Below are 14,451 nucleotides of genomic sequence, written 5' to 3'. Positions count from 1 at the left end.
TTCCTTGAATCATTCTATTTAGAGCACTCACACTACCATTCTATATCTGTTGCTCTTCCCCCTTCTTAGCTCTGAAACAAACTACCATTCTTGAGAATTTCCTGGGAAAGAATTACACAACAGGCTCTTCAAATTGCTACAGCAAAATCCACATCTGTAGAACTGAATTTAAACTCTTAGATTTTCCAAAGCCTCACAAAACTGCCAGAAAAGTACTTCAGAGTTCAAAAATTCGTTACCTACTCTCTTGGAATGCTAAGTGTATACCAAGTTAATTACTAGCCTTTCAATATAACAAAATGGTTAAATGCAGTGGGGATAGGAAGAACCAGGAAAGTAATCTTTGTCTTAAAAACAAAAAAGGACCTTAAAAAATTGTTCAAGAAAATATACTATTTCAAGTCCTTTTAAGAAGTAAATTGATCAGAGATTAAAATTGTAATTAAAATAAAAATGACCTGATAGGAAACAAAATAAAACTTGAGGAAGTTGGGCATGTTGGTGCTTGCCTGCAATCACAGCATTCTTGGGAAGCTGAGAGAGGAGGATTTCTGTGATTTCTGAGACCAGCCTGGACTACAAAAGTGAGGTCAAGGCAGCCTGCATTGCATAGTGAGACCCTGTCTCAAAACGATAAAGCAAAACAAAAATTCTTGAGGAAAGTTCAAAGTATTTTTGTGCACATTCAACTGCTGCGGTGAAGAGAAACTTTTCTTTTGGTAAATGAGCTCATATCTGAAGTAGGAAAGTTAAAATGGAAAACTACTAACTTAGAAAACCTACAATGATAGAATTCCAGACAGTGCCTTAGAAAGGCACTTTTAAATACAATACAACTGACAAGTCACATTAAACTAAAAGGTCACTGTTTTCTAACAAATTGAAGCGTATGGATGAGGACATTAGTAAAAACTGCAAATGAGTCATGGGAAGAACAATACTTCAAATTTACTAGAAATTGAAGTACAGTGATCTACAAGCCTAGCCAATACTGCTGTTCCATGGGAAACATAAGCACTGACCTCTCTAGCACTTCCTCTTCTAGGAGTGGAGGTGAGACTGACTACAGACAGTAACACGGTATCTTTCAGTGTGATAGCATGTTCTAAATCTGGCTGGATGTGCCTGCATATATTCAATAAAACTCCAAAATGTAACACAACTAAATGTAAAATGCAACCCTTAAAAACTATTAAATATAAAAAGGAAACACTTAATGAATATTTTTTTTAAATAAGCTTTTTTATACCAGTTTCACAAATAAAAGATGGATGAGTTGGCTGTGGGAATTTCACTTCTTGGAGACAGGTGGGATTCTTTTTTCTGATGTTTCACTCATCCACAAATGAGAATTACTTGCTGCTGAAATAAGTCATGGTTCATTTACTGTGTCTATCAGTAATTTATTCCTTTTCTCATTATTAAGTACTAATGTATCCATTTTATGGATACATTTTCTTTATTCAAATTAGTTGATTGCTATCTGGGTTGCTCAATTTGATCTTAAGAGGTTGGGGATATAGCTTGGTGGTACAGTGCCTGACTGGCAAGCACAAGGTCCTGAGTTCGATTCTTGACACCAAAAACAAAACAAAACAGAAGAACAAAATAAAACAAAATAAAACTGTGAGCTACAATTCTTCTTTTGTATTGGAGACTGAACTCAAGACCTTCTGCTTGCCAGGCAGATGCTTAAGCTGCTGAGTTATGTCCCTGGCTGTGAGTTATAAATGGTGGTTGACAAAAGAGCTAGCAAAGAGGATTGATTATTCCCAACACACAAAAAAGGAGATATGTCTGAGGTGAGGTAATGACTATTTCGGTTGTGACCACCTTGCACTGTATATGTTCTTGAAAAAGTGAAATGTTACACTGTATCCCATGAATATACACTGTTACTATGCATAAGTTAAAAATAAAAATATAAAAATCACAGGATATATAGTTACATTCTCTTAATGAATTGAGGGATTTGTTCTAACAGTGTTTGTAAATAGGATATCATGTCCGCATCTTGTACAGCAAATAACCACTAGGAAGAATGTATGCAATGTGTTATTGAAACTGTCCTACCAATTTGGTTTGAAACTGTCTCATTGCTATTTGTTTCTCAATAAAATTGTGGGGGGAAAAAGAATGATTAAAAAAATAAAAAATAAACAATAAAAATCACTACAAAGCCTCATAGAAAATTCAAAATATTTCATATATTTTCACACAGAAAAATATGGTGAGAAGATACAACATTTCCAAACCTAAAAATATGACAAAGTACACCTGACTTACCAACGAAGGAAGTTTTCTTTCTTTTTTCTTGTGGTGCTAAGAATTAAAGCCAGGACCTCAAGGTTCTAGTCAAAGCTCTGTACCACTGAGCTATGTCTCCAGCCTCTCTACTTTCAAATTTGCATGTTCTTTGGTGTGAGGTACCCAACGAGAGTCTTGAACATGTCCTTCTCAGCCAAAAGGGGATTATTATAAAATGAATGTAAAAAATATACAAGTGATAGGATAGTGATTGATTTGTTCTGCTATTTTCTGATATTAGTAAACAAAAATTTATAAAACATATAAATGAAAATACAAAAAACAAGATGAAAGAGGAATCCTGAGCCACTGATAGTGGTGGTGTCTACAATCTTAGCACAAATGTGGGCAACTTAGCAATTTAGCGAGACTGCCTCAAAATGAAAACTAAAAAGAGCTGGTATATGACTCATCATGAAGGTCCTGAGCTCAATCCCCAGCACTGCGTGTACCCTCCCCCCATCCTACCTGCAAATTCTGGTTATTTTCTGTATGATTACCACCAAACTTGTGATTGGACTCACAGTGATCCACCTGTTTACAGCTTCCCAAGAGCTGGGATTACAGGTGCACACCACCACACCCAGTCTCTACTTCTAAAACTTTTTCCATTACTTTACAGACTGTGGCTTTACTGGCATTAGTTCTTTTTTTTTTTTTTTTTAAAAAAATCAGTTTAGGAGGTTAATTCTAGCCCCAGAATAAACCATAGTAAAGACATGGAAACAATGTGTTAGGGCTCTTTCTAAAGTCACTGACAGGGCCTACTTTATAATTGCTTGAAATGAAAAGGAACAAAAGGCATAATCATTATAAACTTTATGTAAGATAGTACTTCACCAAGCAAATTAACCGGTATATTCACAAAAAACAATGTAGATGCTATAACGATCTTGAGGTAATAGGAAATCCTAGAGATCTGAGTCAAAGAAAATAAAAAGTGAATAATGATTTAATATTCACTATATATGAAAGCATACATGTAAAGCACATAAGCGATTTCATTCTCCACAATTCTAGATTACCTACATTACTCACTAATAAGATCTAAAAAGGTCAACTGCAGAGATTACTGATCCACGTAATGAACTATAAGAATGTAAAAATCACTGAAGAAATTAAAAAGCGTAACAAAATATTTATTGGTGTTAACATTTACCAAAGTTATACTGTTCCAAAAACTATTCTAGAACTTGAGGATCAGAAAAGAATTTAAGAAATGACACCTTCCATCAAGACTGTAATTAATCATTAAATATATACAACATCAATAATTATATATTGAGTGGATACTATATATATCTAGCATTGTTCTGAGCAATAGGAATAAGCAATGAACAAAGATCCTTTACTCAATTTACATTCTAGAAAAAAGCAAGTCAATATAAAAGATGTCAAGATGTGACTAGCAGTATGGATGAAAAAATAAAGCAAATTAAAAAAGACACAGAATGGAAAATGGTATGCCAAGTGACTATAACTTCAGATAAAAGAACCCCAAAAGTCCTGTTAATGGAATAGTAAATCTATTTCCAACAAAAGCGTCTATCATTAGAATTATGTTTGTTGGGGGTAACATTCCAATTAATTTGTGGCTGCAACTACAATTGGACTTTGGAGCAAGAGATTTGTCCAAGGTTTATTGGTGAGCTCATCATTCAGATGTCCCTTCTTTGCTAATAAAGGTGTTAAGTGGATTCCTGGAGTAAAAAATTTTGTTGGTCTTGTCACATGTTTAGTATGTACAAAATGCTTTTTTTTTTTTTTACTAGCTCCTTTACAAAAGAAGAGTCTTATCTTTCTTCCTTGTGTAGCAAGGATAACATACAGACCAAGATAAGAGCGTTCCCAACTAGCATACTGTAGGATGCAGCTCTTGCAAGGGTTGTGCTAAGGACATAGCTCTGAAGTATGCTTGCATTACCCAGTCCAGAGTGCTTGCTCCCCTGTATGACATACAACACTAAATACTTTTAGATTTGATTACATACTATCTTATGTTGTTTTCTGAAAGAAATAATGAGCTGTATAAAGAAATATCTGGGGATTTAAGAATCTTTAGCCTACAGTGGTACCTTGATTCACTAACTTGATTCCTTCCATGATTCTGGTCACAAGCCAAGTTGGATAAGAACTTAATCAAATTCAATGGATAGATTCAATGCTGACCTTATTGGGAAATTTGATTAGATTCTTTCCCAGTTCAGTTTGTGACCAGAATTGCACAGAAACTGAGTTTGTGAACCAAGCACTACTATATTTTAAAAGGCGAGTGTTGTGTGGAGTGTTACTGCAAGATACCACACCAGGGTACTTTTATTATAGCTTAATTCCAACCCTTTTTAATTTTGAGACAGTGTCACTAAGATGCCCAGGCTAGCCTCCAACTTTTGGTCCTCCTGTTTCAGTCTCCTGAGCAGCTAGGACTATAGGTGTGTGTCTGTGTCACCAGGTTCAGCTGGAAAAGTTGTATATTTTTGAGGTAAATGACTTCTCAGTTTCCTGCTTCCCTGCCTTTAAGAGAATGATGGGAGGGGGAAATAATGAACAACTTGATGCCTTACATCAGACAGGTAAGCATGCAAATGCCTGAAGCAGCACGATGTTCTTGGAAATGGTGTGGACTGCAGTCAATTACAGAATGAATGCCTAAAAAGTAGTATCATTTGCATTCTACATATAATGGAATACAGTAGTAACCACAAAAAATATACTTGAGATAGAGGTTACACTGTGGGCCAGCAATTTCTAAATTCTGGTCTAGCTGATCCTTGAGATCTCTTTCAATTTCTTTCTAAAATTAGTATACCCAGTTTTGAAGAATTAAATAGGAATGACACTTTAAAAGTATCTTAATGCTTTAATCTTTCTCCTCACTGTTAGAAATATGCAAATGCTTTGGTAAAAAAGAATCATTAAAAATATTATTTCTCGTACATCATAATGGTGTTTAGATATTAGAGGTATATTAGAATTACTTTTATATATACCTTTTTTTTTTTTTGGTATAAACAGATGAAAAACAGGACAAGTGCACATTCATAGGCTGCCCCAACTGGAAAAAATCTAGCAAAACTACTGGGCACTCAACCAAGGAAACATGCAAGGCCTTCTACATTTTCTTCTTTCTTCTGGCATGGGATTCTCTAAGATGCTTCATGGAATAAAGGCCTTTCTAACTAAAAATTAGGGCATGGGCATGAAGCATTATTCAACTATCATCACAAATGAGGTTGGTTCTATAAGAAATCATAAATAATGGCTATAAATATTAAGACCAGAAAGTGAAAGATAAAAAATACAAAGTAGCTGTAAAGGAGAGGTCCATACATCAAATACGTAAAACATGTAGATTAGGGAATCAAATGTTCCAGATTACACTACAGGTAGTTAAAATGAGTAACAGACCCTGTAGAGACTGCTTGAATTCTACCCAGGATAAAAATTCAGATCAACAATTACAAATAAATTGTTAATTTTTTTTTTTTTTAAAGATGAATCTTTGTTTAAATGACACAAAGCAAGCCTATACTGTTTAACTCATATGATATTTAGGGATTTCTTTAATGGTGTGAAGTTCATCACAAAAAAGTCATTTGGCTGGTTCAAAGGCCAAATTTAGTTTTTCCTTACACACAAAATAAACATTATTCCATTTCTGTAGCTCAGAATCACCAAACATGCAATCTGGAAATAAGACCTGAACTGGCTATCAATATAATTTACAAAAGGGTAGTTTATTTCTATGCTGGCATCTTATTTTGTAAAATATGGACAGTGAAAGCCAATTTCACAGGGTTGGTGGAGAGATTAAGTAAGAATACACATTATTGAGAAAAGTCTTAAATGTTAGCCAATGTCAGTATCAATCAGATGAAGAGTTGAAGAGTTGATTTTATTTTGAGATACAGAAATGTTTAATGAATAAAAGAGCAGCTAAAGACCAAGAATCATTTCTAAACAAAGAGAGTACTTAGATTTTGGGAACAGTGTTAAAAACAACTCAGCCAGGTGTGGAAGCACACACCTGTAATCTCAATACTCTGGAGGCTGAAGCAAGAGGAACTCAAATTTGAGGCCAATCTGGACTACATACCAAGATCTTGTCTCAAAACCCACAAATAATCTCATAACCCCCTCCCAATCGTAACAAAAACCTTCTAAAGTTCCAAACTTGTGTTTTAGAGACCTTTCTCTTAGCCTCATACTTATTCTTTAAGTCTCAATAAACGTAAAAAAGGTTAACAGTCAAATAGTCAAATTCTTGCCAGGCAATGTGTTTGCCTGTAATGCCAACACTCAGGATGTGGAGGCTGGAAGATCTCTGTGAGTCTGAGGCAAGCCTGGGACACAGAGTGAGACCCTGTCACAAAAACAGAACAAAGCAAAGCAAAACACCCAAGCCAAAATTAATCCCCCCCCCAAAAGAGTTAACTCCTTTAACAGTATCTAAGCAACATTTTAAAAGCTCACATCATCTAAAAATTTCAAAAGGGTCCCAGGGAGCTAAGTTCAAAAATTTTTCCAAAATGTTGCTAACAAGCACTTATCCTGAAGTGATTTAGTTACAACATACAGCTCCAACACCCTCATTTAAAATTCTGTATTTTAAAATATAAAGAAAACGCTAAATTAAAAAGTCTAACTACTGCTTCCTGAAGTCAAGTGACATTACTTCTTCTACTGAGTACTTTCTGGAAGAAGATAATGATTTGTGCCATCCGCCTCCAACTCCTAAAGTAGTATTTTCATGGCTAAAAAGGATTACTGTGTTCTCTTTTCACTTTCAAATAAAATTAAATGACAGACGGATCTGGTACTAGTCAGTTGGACAAAATAAAAGAATTCAGAACCTGAGCATATTTAAAAAATTATTTTTTGGTGGAAAAAGATTAAGCTCAACTACTATATCTGAAAAACAAAATTTTAAAACTTCTATTAAGGAACAACAAAATAAAAGGTGTTTAAATACTGGTTATGTATCATATATTCTGAGTTATCTGTCACAGAAATTACTTCTCTTTTACTAACTTGTGTTTTGCCAATAAAGGTCTCTTTGAGCTGGGTTCCTAAATTTGGTCAGTTCAGAGTAGAATTCAGATAGAATTTGTAGACTTATCTGTTTATAGCATTTTTTTTTCATTCAATTTGACCATATCTCTATCTCAAGTTGGAAAAAAAAAAATCTTTTCTCTTTTTTATAGATTAACACTGCTAGTAAATAATGCTTATTTCAATCAATCATAGCTACTTTACTAAAATATTTACTCAACAATATAATCTGCCATGTATTTGAGAGGTTTCCCAATTTTATTATTATAGTTATCTGTTTGGCACTTAATCACATTAGAGAATATAGTAGCCAGAGTATAACAATTTATCAGTAATCAGACAAATACCAAAGAACCAGTTTTTTCACAGACTTCTCAGCTGAGTCAAGGCAGTTACAGGATAAACTAGAGAGACAAGTAGTGTGTCAAAGGCAGGCAAGAAGAAATGAGCTCAAGATCATCTTACTAGTTTCTATCATTTTTTTCTGAATAGGTGAAGTTTGCTGTAAACAATTCTTATAACATAACATAACTGTGAACTTATTCCCTATTAGCTCATCAAGCAGTAAATTCCATACAGGCAGTCATACCAACTCAATGACCTGCTGTCTTCCAAACATAATTTAGATAAATGTGCTATTATTTAACTTTATTTGCTGTTTATCTTAGATTCTGATCCCAAAAAAAAAAAAAAAAAAAAAAAAAGACTTTGGTTAATTGCAATATAAATTAAGGAAAGAACAAAAATCAGAAAATATAAGTAGTTGGTACATGTTAATTTGCTAGTTTTATAAATTACATCTATGGATATGTTTACAATGGTTGAAACTTGAAATATCTAAAAGCATAATACTTCAATAAGAACTTGTGTTTGGGAGTTGTCAGATTTTTCTCTCTCGTCATCTCTTTATCAAGTCTAAACCATTCTACTTTGATATCACTAGATTCAATTCCATTCTTTCTACTCCCTTACCTTAATAAGGGCCCTATTTGTCACACAGGAATGGGGCAATACAGGAAAGAAATATGTAAAGAATAATTTGCTATTCATCTGAATTTCAAGGACTTATAACTTAAGTGGAAGCTCTGGAAATTTGAGAAAAAATAAATGCAACAATTTTTAGGGAGCCTTATAGCCCAGAAGTCACTTTTCTTAGCTTTACATATTAAAATGCTTATAGTATTTGCACTATATAAACTCAAGATCAGGCAGGATCTACAGAACAAAGTGCCTGCTGTGAGTACAAAGAAGAGAACTATCTGCCTGTGAAGACAGGTTAAGTAAGTCAGGTAAGACTTCATAAGTAGATGTCTAAGCCACATCAGACTCGTGGATACACAAATCATAATCAGACCAGTGCATATAGAAATCACTAGGTATTTTTAAGTAAAGGAGTTCATTAGGAATAAGGGCACTCTTGGGAAAAGGATGAGAATGAGTCACCAGTGTGTGAGGCAGGGGAAGTAGCTGGAAGCACAGGGGATGGGAACTTTTGATGACCACAAATACCCACTTACTTTTAAGGTATCATAGTTTAGTTGTAAAAATCCATTTGATGGGTTTTTTCAATTTGTAAGAAATGAAATATGAGCAGAAAAATTACTGCACAAATCCAAAAACCATTCTAGAGTTAATGAGTTTCTTAGTATAAAATACTAAATGACCAGCTTATACTACAAACCATGAAGTGTAAACTTAGTTGTCTGTACCAGTAGTGGTGATCCTATCACATGCAGACCACAGGCGGACATTTGTCATCACTGAACACACACACACACACACACACACACACACACACACACACACGATTTTGAAGGCTGGCCCCCAAACTCCTGAACAAGTGATATGCCCTCCTCAGACACCCAAGTAGTTGGAACTATAGGCATACACCATCTTGCCTGGTGTTAGGTTTTACCTATGTGTTCCTCCAAAGTTTCATGTGCTTATGGGTGGTATTTCTGGATCATGGGGCACAACAGTTATTAATTAGTTCACTTTATGAGTTTTATTGCTAAACCTAGTGTTGGGAGGTGGAACCTCGCAGAGGAGGTGGGTCACTGGGGGCATAGCCTGAAAGGGTCTATTTCCTTTCCTGGCTCCACACTGATCTCTCTGCTTCCCTGCTGCCAGGCCATGAGCAGCAGCTCTCTTCCACCACACTTCTCTGTCATCAATACTATTTTGCCTTGGAGTCAGCTTACTATAGCCTAAAATGTGAGCCAGAATAAACCTCTCCTCTAAGTGGTCCCTACAGCCGGGTTGTTGCTGAAATGTTGCCTGCATACATGGTTTAGAAGACTTTGGAACTGGTTCTTGGGGGAGTTTAGAAAGGTTTGGAGATGCAGGCTGATGAAGCCCTACGATGCTGTAAGCCGAGCTTCATGGGAAATTTCAGTCAGAGCTCAGAATACTAGAAAGCTGGTTAGAAACAAAAAAAAAAGAAGCTGATAAAGACCACCCTCAGTAAGTTTCAGCTGGGAAGAGGGACTCCACTGACAGTTGGATTCTAGGACAAGTATGGTACTTCTTGGCAGAAACTATGTCTATATTTTGCTTATGTCCTGAGACTTTGCAGGAGACTAAGATTAAGGATGGCAGACTAGAGGGCCAGCCAGATAATGCAGCTGACTCAAGTGCCCGCTTTGGCAGAGAGCAACAGCCGGGGCTCAACCCCCAGCATGCTGTGCAGGTCCCATCCCTGGGGGGTGCTGAGATGACGATTGAGACTGGAAATGGTGGTGCCTGCCTGTAATCTCAGCACCTGGGAGGCTGAAAACATGAGCATCACTACGAGTTCAAAGTATATAGTCATTAACCACTAAGAAGAATATATGCAGTGTATTATTTGTTGAAAAATAAAAAAAAAAAAACAAACAAAGTATATAGTCAGACCCTGCACACCCCTATACCCTGTCCTAAATTCTTTAAAAAAGAAAAAAAAAAAAAAAAAAAAAAGAGGATGGCAGACCCATTGATGTGGTAGAGGAAATTTCAAGGATGCCAAATGGCTACTGTTGGAAGATTTAGTCAACTTTATTCTAAAAAATCAAGAGTAAAGAGCACAGCTGAATGATTTGAAAATCTTTTGAGTTTGGCCAGAGAGGAAGCACTGACAAAGTTGGGACTCGCAAAGATGGAGGAGCAGTAGATTTTGGTGGCTTAAAAAGATTAGCATTAAAAAGAAGCGAAGCTGTGTGTGATGGCACACACCTGTAATCTCAGCACTTGTGAGGTTCAGGTAGAAGGATTATATAGAAAGTTTGAGGCCAGAATGGACTACATGAGTTGAAGGCCAGCCTGAACTACATAGTGAAACTCACATTTCAAAGAAACCAAAGCAGGGCAATGAATAAAGCTGTTGACACTGAAGCTGAATGTGCAGTGGAGTCCCACAAAGCCAGACAAACATACAACCACACTGACTAACTAACCAATCCGGCCAACGAATAAAGCTGTTGACACTGAAGCTGAATGTGCAGTGGAGTCCCACAAAGCCAGACAAACATACAACCACACTGACTGACTAACCAATCCGGCCAACCAACACGAGGTACTTTGCAAGAGGACAATAGCAAAAAAGGCTTAAAGGCAAGAGAACAACCAACAAAGCCTGACCCTTTGCAGGCTCTAAACTGCACAAGTGAAAGATTTCCCTTTCAAAGAGTCCTAGGGCACTGTGCTCAAGAATGGCCACAGACAGACTTCGTTTCCTTGGACTGGGAACTAAGCCCAGGCATTCTATAGCATGATACAAGGAAGCCTGGCCATCATTCATGTGATGCTGGTTTTACACGCAGGCAGAATGCAAGAGCTGTGAGGTCAGGAGACTTCCACTCAGATTTCAGAAGGCCTGGGAGGCCAGACAGTGTGCCAAAGAGGGCAATGAATAAAGCTGTGACACTATAAAGCTGAAAGTGCATGGAGTCCCAGAAAGCCAGGAACATGGAACATTTGAGCAAAGCCAGCCCAAGAGAGAAGCCATGAGTGCTACAACCGACCAGCAATGCTGTAAGGATGGAGACAGTCAAGCCATTTGGAGTTCATGTCTCATCACTACAACTTGCCCTAGGTGCTGGACATGGCACTACAGGCTTTACTGGCTGCCCTACTGGATTCTGGTCTTGCTTCACTCCCAATGGTTTTTATTTTTTATCTATTTATTTATTTTTTTTGGGTGGTACCAGGGATCAAACTCAGGACCTTGCACTTGCCAGGCAAGCACTTATTCCATTGAGCTATCTCCCCGTCCCATCCCACTGGTGTCTATCTCCTTATTTTTCCTTTTTGGAATGGGAATGTTTATCCTGTGTCTTGGTATGCCAGGAGTGTTTAACTTTTCATTGATTTTTTCAGGGGCTCATCTAAGAGTTTGCCTTAAATCTCACAAGAGATTTAGGACTTTTCAGTAATGCTAAAACGTAGGAATCCGGCAATTCTTACAGATAAACTGAATGCATTTTGTGTAAAAGGAAGCAATGAGTGTTTGGGGGTCAGGGGTAGAATGTTATGATTTATATCTAGATGTTTCCCCAGTCTCATGTGCTAACAGGTGAGGTTTTTGGGAAGTGACTGGATCATGGGGACATGATATTCATCAGTGGATGAGGCCACTGAAGATTTTATAACTAAATGTGACACTGGCAGGTGGAACTTGTAGGAGGGGGGCACTGAAGCATAGCTTGGAAGGTAATATCTCCCTGCCTCACTCTCCATAGTCTTGTCTTCTCTGCATGCCATGAGCAACTCCTCCCTCACAGCAATGAAGAAAGTGGCTTTGATACCTAGTGTACATTCCAGTTTCTAATTTCTCTGGGAATAGATACTACCCCTATGGTTACAACACTGCCAGTGTCTATGCCACATTCTATTTATTTAATAAAGCCATATTCATTTTGGGCCCTATTTTAAAATAACCCAAAAGAAAACAAAAGTTGTGCCTACTAAAATCAATCAAAAGCATCACAAAGAGAATAGAGTCCCTCCTCTTCTGAAAATGACACTATTCATTTTTTGTTTTTTAAGACAGGATCCTGCTATAGAGCTCAGGCTGTCCTCAAACTCTTGGCAGTCCTGCCTCAGATTCTCAAGAGCTGGGGTTAAAGGTAGCCATACCTGGCTTAAGGTCACTAATCTTCATCAATTTTATGTTTATTGTTTTTTAGCCCTCTCAGATCTTTTTATCTATAAATTTGAATGTTGTGTATACTTGCACAAGTAGTTTTTCTACAACAATCTAGTTCAGTATTTCATTGGAGAATCAACATGCACATAGCACAAGCTGGCAAAAAGAACTATAAAGACCTCAATACGAAAAGGACTACTTAGGGTAACAAAGAAGTAATAAACCACCCCCAAAGAGCCTACTTTAGTCAGCATAGGGCCACACAGCACACTGGGGGCATATTAAAATTTAATTATCACAAAATAAAAGGAAGATGTTTAAAACTCTTTTGAGTATAAAATATCACTCTTTTAGTTGTTGATTCTGTTTCCAAAAATACCACTAGGTATATATCCACAAACAGTTTATGTCCCTCTAGGCGTATCTGCTAGAAAACTGGCACAGACTTTTAGCAACTACTTTATTCTACATTATGCACCTACTATTTTAAAGAAAGATCTTGGCCATGAGGTTCTTTGATTTTTACAACATGAATACCTACAAAAGCCAATTATGGCAAAGAAATGCTAGGCACAGATTATTTCAGACATTCCCTTACAAAGTCTCTACAAACTTTAAAGCTTAAACTACTTTAGAAGGTAGAAATGAAATTTTCAGGATGCCTCAGGTTTTATTACATTTAATAAAAAATAAAATGTTATTGGATATTACAGTATTTCTAATTAAAAATGTTGAGTACCACCACCTTTTAACAAGGCCACCAAGATATGTCACATAAATAGATGAATGAGTTTATCAAATGTACTCCACTTCAACATTGAGGAAAGTCTACCTAAAACTAATTATATCAGAAACTTAATAAAAATCCAAGTGTCTTTAACATAACTAACAACAGAACTGCCTCTTAGCTATTATTTATTGTACTTCCTCAAGAGTACACTAATGTAGCAATATGCAAAACATGAGATAGCTATAGCATGAAGTGGAGTCAGGGTGACTAATGGATCAGTTTTAGATCGAAAAGGCTCATATTCCTAGGTCTTGGGTGAACCAGGATGGCCAGACATTCTAAGTGCAACAGGTCTTGGTAAGAGTTTGCTTCCCCTCATGTTCACATTTCACAACCTTAAGGATGAAAAGAACATGCCTGCTTAACAGGCTTCACTTTTAAAAGGAAAAATAAGATGTAAAAATAGAAAATATGTCTGGTAATCCTAGCACTCAGGGGACTGAGGCAGGAGGATTCAATGTTTGAGTTCAGCCTTAGCAGGTGAGACTTAAGATTCTTTCCCAAAAAATGAAAAAAACAAAACCAAAACTGAAAAGTAACAAAAATGGGCTGGGATATATACCTCAGTGTAAAGGCCTTGGATTCATTCCACAATTTAGAGGAAAGCAGGACACAAAATACACAGAGTTCAACACACAAAAACAGGGAAAGATATATTATTTATTTATTTTGAGGTATTAGGGATTGAGCTCAGGACTCTGCACTTGGCCTGGCAAGTGCTTATTCTACTGAGCTATCTCCCTGGCCCCAAGGGAAGGATTTATGAAAAAGCACAGTCTGACTGAATTACTGGGCCTAAAAAATAGGAAAGTACTAGGAAAAATAGTAAGACACCATAATCAAGCAAAACAATGGAAATCTTTGAGTACTGGTTAGGGGATCTGACTCATTTATTAAGTAAAAATGCTGGACAAACAAAAAAAAAAATAAAACTTTCAGAAAACTGAATGTAACTGTAACACAAAAGTTCTAACAGTAGATGGCTGGATAATACATCTAGAAATGTTAAAAACATTTTATTAAAAATATGGGGGGGGGCCTGCCCCTTAGCTCAGTTCTTGGGGCCGGGGAGATAGATCAGTAGAATAAGTGCTTGCCTGGAAAGCACAAGGGCCTGAGTTCCATCTCCGGATCTGGAAAAAAAAAAATATGCTTAACTTGCTGCTTTTTTTTTTTTTTT

At 36.6% G+C, this 14,451-nt stretch overlaps 1 protein-coding gene across 1 annotated transcript in view; it reads right to left on the bottom strand.

Annotated features, from left to right (window-relative positions):
- Positions 1 to 14,451, bottom strand: part of Rap1b (RAP1B, member of RAS oncogene family) — a 42,554-nt gene that overhangs the window by 13,281 nt on the left and 14,822 nt on the right. Inside the window, exon 2 of the mRNA XM_004632147.2 lies at positions 1,023 to 1,027. The gene's annotated coding sequence lies outside the window, so the exon portion shown is untranslated. The remainder of the gene's footprint in view (positions 1 to 1,022; positions 1,028 to 14,451) is intronic.

Source organism: Octodon degus, unplaced genomic scaffold, assembly GCF_000260255.1.
Source record: "Octodon degus isolate 3935 unplaced genomic scaffold, OctDeg1.0 scaffold00047, whole genome shotgun sequence".
Lineage (NCBI taxonomy): Eukaryota > Metazoa > Chordata > Mammalia > Rodentia > Octodontidae > Octodon > Octodon degus.
This window is presented reverse-complemented; position numbering and strand designations above follow the sequence as displayed.